The sequence below is a fragment of the Oryx dammah genome, unplaced genomic scaffold (genome assembly GCF_014754425.2).
Source record: "Oryx dammah isolate SB20612 unplaced genomic scaffold, SCBI_Odam_1.1 HiC_scaffold_2, whole genome shotgun sequence".
In the NCBI taxonomy this organism is placed as follows: Eukaryota; Metazoa; Chordata; class Mammalia; order Artiodactyla; family Bovidae; genus Oryx; species Oryx dammah.
The window spans coordinates 132741264-132750798 of NW_024070186.1; positions in this window are offsets into that span (position 1 = coordinate 132741264).

Consider the following 9535-nt stretch of genomic DNA (forward strand, 5'->3'; position numbering starts at 1 on the left):
AATACTTTCTTACTTAGGTTGTTAAATAATTTTGAGGAGAATTTCCTGTGCTATACAGTAGGTCCTTGTTGGTTACCCATGTAAAATATAGTAGTGGGTATATGTCAATTCCAAATGCCCTAACTATCCCTCTCCCTCACTCCTCCTAACCTTAAGCTCATTCTCTAAGTCTCCTAATCAAAAAATGGGCAGAAGACCTAAACAGATATTTCTCCAAAGAAGGCATACAGATGGTCAAGAGATACATGAAAAGATGTTCAGTATTGCTAATTATTAAAGAAATGCAAATAAAAACTACAATGGGATTATTGCCTCACACCAGCAAAATGACCATCATCCAAAAAATCCACAAACAATAAATGCTGGAGAGGGTGTGGTGAAAAGGGAAGCCTCCTATACTGTTGGGAATGCAAACTGGTATCTGTTACTTTTCATATCCAGTTAAGAACACTAGGGGGAGACTGAGAGAGTAACAAAGTTTTGAGAAAACCATGTCTGCCAACAGGAGGCAACTTTACATAATTAGGCTGTTTATCTTCCTCAATTACTCAAAAAATGTATTTAGAAATAAGAATGCTCCACTAGAACTAGGAATGCTCCGTGCGGTCTATTAATGCTCCACATAAATAGACACTCAAATTTATGTATTAGATTGCTGTTGAGAATTATTTTCAACATACACACACTCACATATAATAACATATACACAGACCACACATGCATTTTCCCAACTAATGAAAAATTCTGCCATTAGCCCTGAAATAAAAATAAATAACCACATGTGCACAAACAATGAAAAAAAAAAAAAAAACTGTGATCCTGGTGGTTTTTCTAAATATACCAACTGATTGAACATTTATAATCAGTCTTATACTCTGTTGTTTCCTCTGCTTGGCAACCTTCTGGAGAATTTTGTCAGATAAGAGAGTTGTTAATTGATGATCATGGATTCCAGTTTTCAGTTAATGCTTCTCGTTTCAATCAGTGGCTCTCAAAACGTGGTCCCTGGATCAGCAGTAGCAGCAGCGTCTGTGAACTTCCTAAACAAGCAAATTCAGGTTCCCCTTCCCCCAGACATAGTGCATCAGAGCATTTGGGAGTAGTACCCAAGAGTCTCTTTTAACTAGCCCTCCAGTATGACTCTATTTCTTACTAAAGTCCTAGAACAACTGGATTCAAGGAAAACTTCACAATGTGGATTTGTCTAAGAAAATTTGCAGTGCGCTGAAACAAAATCTGTATTTATCAGGTTAATGTGGCACTGAAATCCAAAATCAAAATTTACAACATGCCTGAAGAACATCTCGGCGTTAAATTTTTCCCCAGGGTACTAAACACATCGTAGAAAAACTAAATCTTTCTCAATTTCTGCTTTTATGATTTTCCCTCCTTGGAAGCATCTTCCTTGCTCAGAAGAGACATGACCTCAGTCCATAAAGAGAAATATCAGCGAGGTCAGCAAGGTCAGTGATTCTATCTGTGCTTGGAAGAGCATCTGACCCATAAGAAGTAGCATGACATTGTTAGCTACTAATACCTAATACTATTTCCATAGCTTTTTTTTGTTGTTACTGATTTCTCTACTAGATGGCAGATTCTTTACTAGATGGCATAATTAATAGATATAATTCCTTTTATTACAAATTACTAGTGATAAATTACAGCTGGCATTGCTGTTTAATGAGACAAAAAGGGTTTTCTGATGAAGTAGTTTTCATTCTATGATATGATGTGAAATGTGTTTGTTCATGGTTAAAACATCAGTCTTTCAGACTCCTGAGGACTAAAGTCCTACAGGAGGACTGTTTGGAAATTTCCCCTGCGGCTTCTGTACAGATAGCACATTATTAGCAAGGCAGCGTGGTTACCAGTATGCGCATGTGTATATATGTCAGTGGTAAAAATGGGAGTCATCTTAGTTTCCTAGGACTGCCATAACAAAGCACCACAGACTGGGTGGCTTAACAACAGATGTTTATTGTCTCACAGTTCTGGAGGCTAGAATTCTGAATGAAGATTCAGTAGAACTGGTTTATTTCAAAGGCTGTGAGGGAAAAATCTGTTCAGGGTCTCTCTCCTTGGCTAGTAGATAGCTGTCTTCTCCCTCTTGGTCTACATTATTTTTTTTTCCCCTATGCTTTCTCTGTGTCCAAATTTCCCCTTTTATAAATACACCAGTCCTGTTCGATTAGGGTCCAGCCCAATGACCTTATTTTAACTTTATTACTTCTCTAAAGACTTTATCTTCAAATATCTCCATTCTGAGATACTGGGAGTTAGGAGTTCAGTTTATGGATTCTGAGGGTGGGAATAAAATTTGACCTCTAATAGACAAACTTTTTGTGTAATTATATTGCATTGAGATCATACACATCTCATATACAATGTCACATTTATACCTCTTCCTGCTGAGGATAATGCATCATTAGAGGATTTTAAGAAGGGGGGTGATATGATATGCTTCTGGGAGCCACAGGGAGTAAGGATTAAAGTGGGAAGAAACTAACATAGGCAAAGGCTTGAATCAACAATCACATCAAATGTCAGCTTAAAGACATGCGAAGAAGACATTTTAAAGAAAACAGTCAGGAGGAATTCAAGAGCTAAATCTCCGGTAAAGAAATGTGTTCAGGTATTTTATTTTTTTAATAAAGGAATAAAGAACAGGAAATCATTTTAAAGTAATTCTTAGGATTTTAGTTGGGATCATTATTGGATGATGATAACAGAGAAAAAAAGCATGATTCTTTAAAGTACATATGAAATTAGATATGGAGTAGAATACAGGTTCAGTGTGTAGTTAGAGATAAAAGCTAATGGGTTAGAGGAGGTTTGGGGCTAAAAACATCAAGAGAGCATAGAGTAGATATAGGAACCATAGGTGCATATAAGCATATAAACACTCAGCAGAAACTTGGAGGAAGAGGGGAAATGTGGTGAGTAGAAAACACTAAGGAAACAAATATCCATTGGGAAGATTGAAAGAAAGAGAAACTGATAAGAAAGAGGAAAGCTGGCCAGATATTTGCATTGTGGAATCCCCAAAAGAAGGGCGTCTAGGAAAATAAAGATTCTGAAATGCTGTGAAGTCTGGTATTTTAACGTCTGAGAAGGGGTCACTGTAATTGATAATTTGAATTCTAAAAAAAGCAGTGTAGAATAGTTTAGGAGCTGTCTATGTAAGTGTGTGTGTGTGTGTGTGTGTGTGTGTGTGTGTGTGTGAATGTGCTCTTTATATCGGATATTAGAGCTACATAAAACTCTGGGGAAATTTCAACGCAATATTCCTCAGTCCCTCTTCTACTGATGCTCAGAGCTGGTAACCTCATTTGCTAATTCATTTGCTTGACCAAGTATCTATCATGTGCCAGACACTGAGGCAAACTCTAGAAATACACAGTTAAAAATACTACAGCCTCTATCCACAAGGAGCTCTCAAATTCATGTGATCCCCACATTAACAGAGGGGCATATTGATGTTCATTTGCTGCTTCCTGATGCTGTAGGGATTGAATCTTACTTTTTAAATGTTTTCATGTAGCTGAATTCTATGCTCTAGTAAATGAATCAGCTTTTCTTTAAAAAAAAAAAAGGTCCCAAGGTAAAATTTTATAATGGATTGCTGTAATTGTTCTTGACATTTTAGGAACTATCTGTTCTAAGTCCACTACAGAAAGGGCTCTATAGTGAGGAAGTGGTCATAAAATAGTAATCTACAGCTACTAAATCTCAAAACAGATTCACGTGTTAGTTACTAGACAATGTTTATGTTATCTGGAGTGAAGTGGTTTACTCAGATTTTGAACATACTATCTACCAGTTAATCCTGACACTACATCAATGCTGTGTCTTAAATATGATTCAAACTGTAATAACTTTCACCGTTTGTTAGAGAAAGTGGTTGTTTAGTAACTAAGTCATGGCCTGCTTTTTTTCGACCACGTGGACTGTAGTTTACCAGGCTCCTCTGTCACATAGGATTTCCTAGGGAAAAATACTAGAGTGGGTTGCCATTTCCTTCTCCCAGGGGATGTTCCTGACCCAGGGATTGAACTCCCATCTCCTGCATTGCAGGTGGATTCTTTAAAACTGAGCCACCTAGGAAACCCGTTAGTGAAAATATAAAACCATATATATAAGGACTCAAATATCTTACATTATGAATTGGAAAGCATCCTCTTGAAAAAAAAAAATATATATATATTCTGAAGTGGATCAAATTAATCTTGTAAACTGTTCTAGTCAGATATTAGTTTTTTTTTTCCTTTTAACTTTTCTATGTATATTTATCCTTTCCTCTTTCTGTGTTTGAGGAGGGAGGATTTTGAAAACTTTACGAGTGCTATCATAAACTGTGTGCATGTTGCTGCTGCTTAGTCGCTTCAGTTGTGTCCGACTCTGAGTCCTTATTTGTGGTCAAATATTTCAATTAAAAGTACACTGCATGGCAATCTTCTGTTTCATAAAGTGTTTTTTAAAAATCGGATTTGCCTGTGAAAACTGGCACAGTTCTTCCTCCCTGAATATATATCCTTTCATAAATATTACTAACTGGCCCAAAGCTGACATTTAAATATCATTACTATAAATAAACCATAAAATCTGATGCCTGACTTGAAGGTTCAGTGTTACTGAGTAACTAAAGAAGAATTATTTTTAAAGGAGAGGAATGGTTTTGGATTTATGGAACCAATAATTTCTCTCTTTATAGAACTCCACCAATTTAATTAAGGGTTAAGGATAAAAGCCAGGCTAATTGTGTCCTTAGAAAGGGTCAATGGCACGACCACTTTCCTGGTCACTTTGACCAGAAACCTGGGAGTCACCTTTGACCTCACATGTGCCATCAATCACCAAAATATATGTCTTCTTCACAACTCATTTCTGTACAATCAGTCTAGTCCAGGCCATAGCTGTCTTATACCTCAATCACTATAATAGGTTTTAACATCAATTAAAATTAGAGGAGGGGCTTCCCAAGTGGCTCTGGTGGTAAAGAATTGGCCTTCCAATGCAGTAGATGCAAGAGACAAGGGTTAGATCCCTGGGTTGGGAAGATCTCCTGGAGGAGGGTGTGGCAACACTCTTTTCCAGTATTCTTGCCTGGAAAATTCCATGGACAGAAAAGCCTGGTGGGCTACAGTTCATGGGGCCACAAAGAGTTGGACAGGATGAGTGACTTCACTTTCACTTTCATTATATATCTTAAGTCATAACAAATGTGATGAAAACTTGCAAATTTTGTATTTTTTTAAAATTGATCTTTCACTGATCTTCCTCATCTCCTTCCAGCTAATCTTGGAAGGATAGAATACCTCTGCTTTGTGCATGAACCGGGTAAAACTCTTTGATGTAATATTTAAAATAATGGTTTAGCTGCTTTTATCCTGCCAAACTAATAATTTTTCTTTTACATTATTTCCTATAGCTAATTCTCTACTGGTTTCATTTCCTGGAGCTTCCCTTCTCACTGTCTGGGTTCCCATTTTCACATACACAATGTGTGTTTAGAAGCACTTGCTATTTTAAAATAAAAGACTTTTATTTTCTTATAATGATGAATTTACTTCTGAGGGCCAGAGGGTGGTTGTTGGGCCAATAGGAGGGAAAAATAACTTAATTTTTCTCCCAAATGCTTCTTTATTACTGACTTCCTGCATGTCATACCCTTATAACAATAGACTACCTTCAAAAGAAGTAAAATATTTGAGATGAATTACTTTAGCTTAATGAGGGTGTCCCAGGTGTAAAGAGGCTGCCTGCCAATGCAGGAGGCATAAGAGATGTGTGATTTCAGTCCCTGGGTTGGGAAGATCCCCTGGAGGAGGGCAAGGCAACGCACTCCAGTACTCTTGCCTGGAGAATCCCATGGACAGAGAAGTCTGGGCAGGGTACAGCCCATAGGGTCGAAAAGAGTAAGACACAATTGAAATGTCTTAGTGGGCATTTTAGCTAATGCAGCTTAGCAGATCAATCACATGGTATGATCAGACAGTAAGCTACAAAAATAAGTAGTGAAAAATAAAAGGAGAAATGAAGATACAATAAGACCGAAGAAAAAAGGAACAGTAACTAGACTTAAGTAAACAACTATTTATAAAGTTAAAAGTATAATAATCTGAATGAGGGCTTTGATAAGATTAAAATAAAAAAAAAAAGTAGATGACAAAAATGACACCACACCAGCCACAGAGAGTGGTCTTCTGTCAATGTCCTGGGAAGCAGAGTGCAGAAGAGCTAGGTAGATACTGGAGTCAGCCTGCTTTGAAGCATCCATCTCCCAGTGTTGGGAGCCTCTGCAGGTAACCCCTGAGATCCCAAGATCAGGGCTGTGAGCAGGTTCTGACTGACAAAGGTAATGAGGTTTGTTTTTCAGGACCTATCGACTGTTGGGCTTCCCTGCTGGTTCAGACAGTAAAGAATCTGCCTGCAATGGGGAGACCTGGGTTCAACCCTGGGTTGGGAAGATCCCCTGGAGGAGGGCATGGCAACCCACTCAAGTATTCTTGCCTGGAGAATCCCCATGGACAGAGGAGCCTGGCGGGCTACAAGTCATGGGGTCGCAAAAGTCTGGGCATGACTGAGCAATTAACCACAGCACACACACATCGACTATTTATGCCGCATATAATTTCATCTTTAAACCAGCTGATTAAGGTAGATGCTATTGATTTTCTGTTTTACAAAGCAGGCACATAGAGTTTTTTTGGTAACTTCATTGAAATCTTATATTTACTTGGCAGGATCATTAAAAGCGTATTATGCTCTATTTTATCAGTTTCCACAGAGTTCCAGAAAAACATCTATTTGTGCTTTATTGCCTATGTCAAAGCCTTTGACTGTGTGGATCACAACAAACTGTGGAAAATCCTGAAAGAGATGGAAATACCAGACCACCTGACTTGCCGCCTGAGAAATCTGTATGCAGGTCAAGTTTAGAACTGGACATGAAACAACAGACTGGTTCCAAAAAGGGAACGGAGTACATCAAGGCTGTATATTGTCACCCTGCTTATTTAATTTCTATGCAGAATACATCATGAGAAACGCTGGGCTGGAAGAAGTATAAGCTGGAATCAAGATTGCTGGGAGAATTATCAATAACAGACATGCAGATGACACCACACTTATGGCAGAAAGTGAAGGAGAACTAAAGAGGCTCTTGAAGAAAATGAAAGAGGAGAGTGAGAAAGTTGGCTTAAAGCTCAATTCAGTTCAGTTCAGTTCAGTCACTCAGTCGTGTCCAACTCTTTGCGACCCCATGAATCGCAGCATGCCAGGCCTCCCTGTCCATCACCAACTCCCGGAGTTCACTCAGTTCAACATTCAGAAAACTAAGATCATGGCATCTGGTCCAGTCACTTCACAGCAAATAGATGAGGAAACAATGGAAACAGTGACAGACTTTACTTTTGGGGACTCCAAAATCACTGCAGATGGTGACTGCAGCCATGAAATTAAAAGACACTTACTTTTTAGAAGAAAAGTTATGACCAACCTAGACAGCATATTAAAAAGCAGAGGCTTTACATTGCCAGCAAAGGTCTGTCTAGTCAAAGCTATGGTTTTTCCAGTGGTCATGTATGGATGTGAGAGTTGGACTATAAAGAAAACTGAGCACCGCAGAATTGATGCTTTTGATCTGTGGTGTTGGGGAATTCTTGAGAGTCCCTTGCCCTGCAAGGAGATCCAACCAGTCCATGCTAAATGAAATCAATCCTGAATATTCATTAGAAGGACTGATGCTGAAGCTGAAACTCCAATACTTTGGCCACCTGATGCAAAAAACTGACTCACTGGAAAAGACCCTGATGCTAGGAAAGATTGAAGGCAGGAGGAGAAGGAGACGAGAGAAGATGGGATGGTTGGATGGCATCACCGAGTCAATGGAGATGAGTTTTAGTAAGCTCTGGGAGTTGGTGATGGACAGGGAAGCCTGGCATACTGCAGTCCATGGGGTTGCAAAGAGCTGAATGCAACTGAATGACTGAACTGAACTGAACAGTTCATACATATAGCTCCAACTGACCTTCATCTGGTCTTAAGAGGCAGATAAATCAGCCATAAATCTCTCCTTCAAATGCAGAAACCCATAATTTAAAGAATTTCAAAATAATTAATATAAAATTCTATACATTCTTCTATAATATTTGAAGTATGACATACTTGATGAGAGTTTTCTGTGGAAATAATTCTGGAAGTTTTTTCAATAATTTTTCAACTAGAAAATTAGTTATTCAACTAGAAACACTATAGTTTTAGTGAACAAATGTTCTGTGACTTTGTGGTACTTTACAGTTAAAGAGAAAAAAAAAGTAATTAAAAATAAAAGCATAAAGAAACATAGCTGCCAACTTTAAAACCATCATATAATATAAAACAGTAGGGTATGCTTTAATAGTAGGAAAAAAAAATATTCCAGGGTTGAAGATATCTTCTCTTATCTATTATGGCTACAGTAAGAAGCCAGTGTAAGTATTTTGCACAGGTAGAGTAATATGATTCCATTTCTATTTTTAAAAGATTAGCTCTTGTGGAGGAAGGTCCCAAGGGAGTAAGTAGCAGCATTAGAAAGAGAATTGAGGAAGCAATTTCAGTGGTCCAGGAAGAAACAGGGTTAAAGTAAGGTTCTAAATGTTCACCCATACAGATTTGTTTCATACCCAGGACAATCCTCTGAAATAGCTACTGCTATTTTACATTTATGGGGCTTCCCAGGTGGCACTAATGTTAAGGAACCTGCCTGCCAATGCAAGAGGTGTGGGTTTGATCTCTGGGTGCAGAAAATCCCCTGGAGGAGGTTATGGCAACCCAGTTCAGTATTCTTACCTGGAGAATCCCATGGATAGAGGAAGCTGGTGAGCTACAGTCCATAGGGCTGCACAGAGTCAGACATGACTGAATTGACTTAGCAGACACGCATTTTACATTTATAGAATGGGAGCACAGAAAGGTGGGCTGGTCCAAGGTCTTAAGCTGGTAAGTGACAGAGTGAGGATTTAAACAATATCACTCTAGTTTTGGCTCTTAATGTTCTGCAATACATTTGTTTCTCAAGTAGACAGAAAAAGTTGAAAGTTTGGAAGAGAGAGAAAACCATTCATGAAGTCCATGGGACAGCAGGAGAAAAGAGGATCCACAGTGAATGTGGAGGGATTGGATATTATGAGACAAAGGTCCTGCACTTTGTTGGATTTTGAATTGTCTTAATGAGCTAGATTTTTTTTTATTATTATCTCATCAACTGTGACTCAATAAATCTTCAGATAATAATAGTAGCAAACCTTTCTTTTGAGAAAAAAAAAGTGGATTATGAAAAGGCTTAAGATTCCCTAAATGAGTACTAATGGTTTTCACTTTCCCCATCCAAGTACTATACCTTAGAAATTGAAACCCTCAATCCAGATGTCTTCCTCAGTCCCCCTGGTAAGTGTTAAATTGCTTCTAATTTGACAAAGTACAAAAGCCATTATGTGGTGTTGCTGGCTACGTTTCAGGTGCGGTTAAAGCCTGTAGAAAGTGCTTTTGGATACGC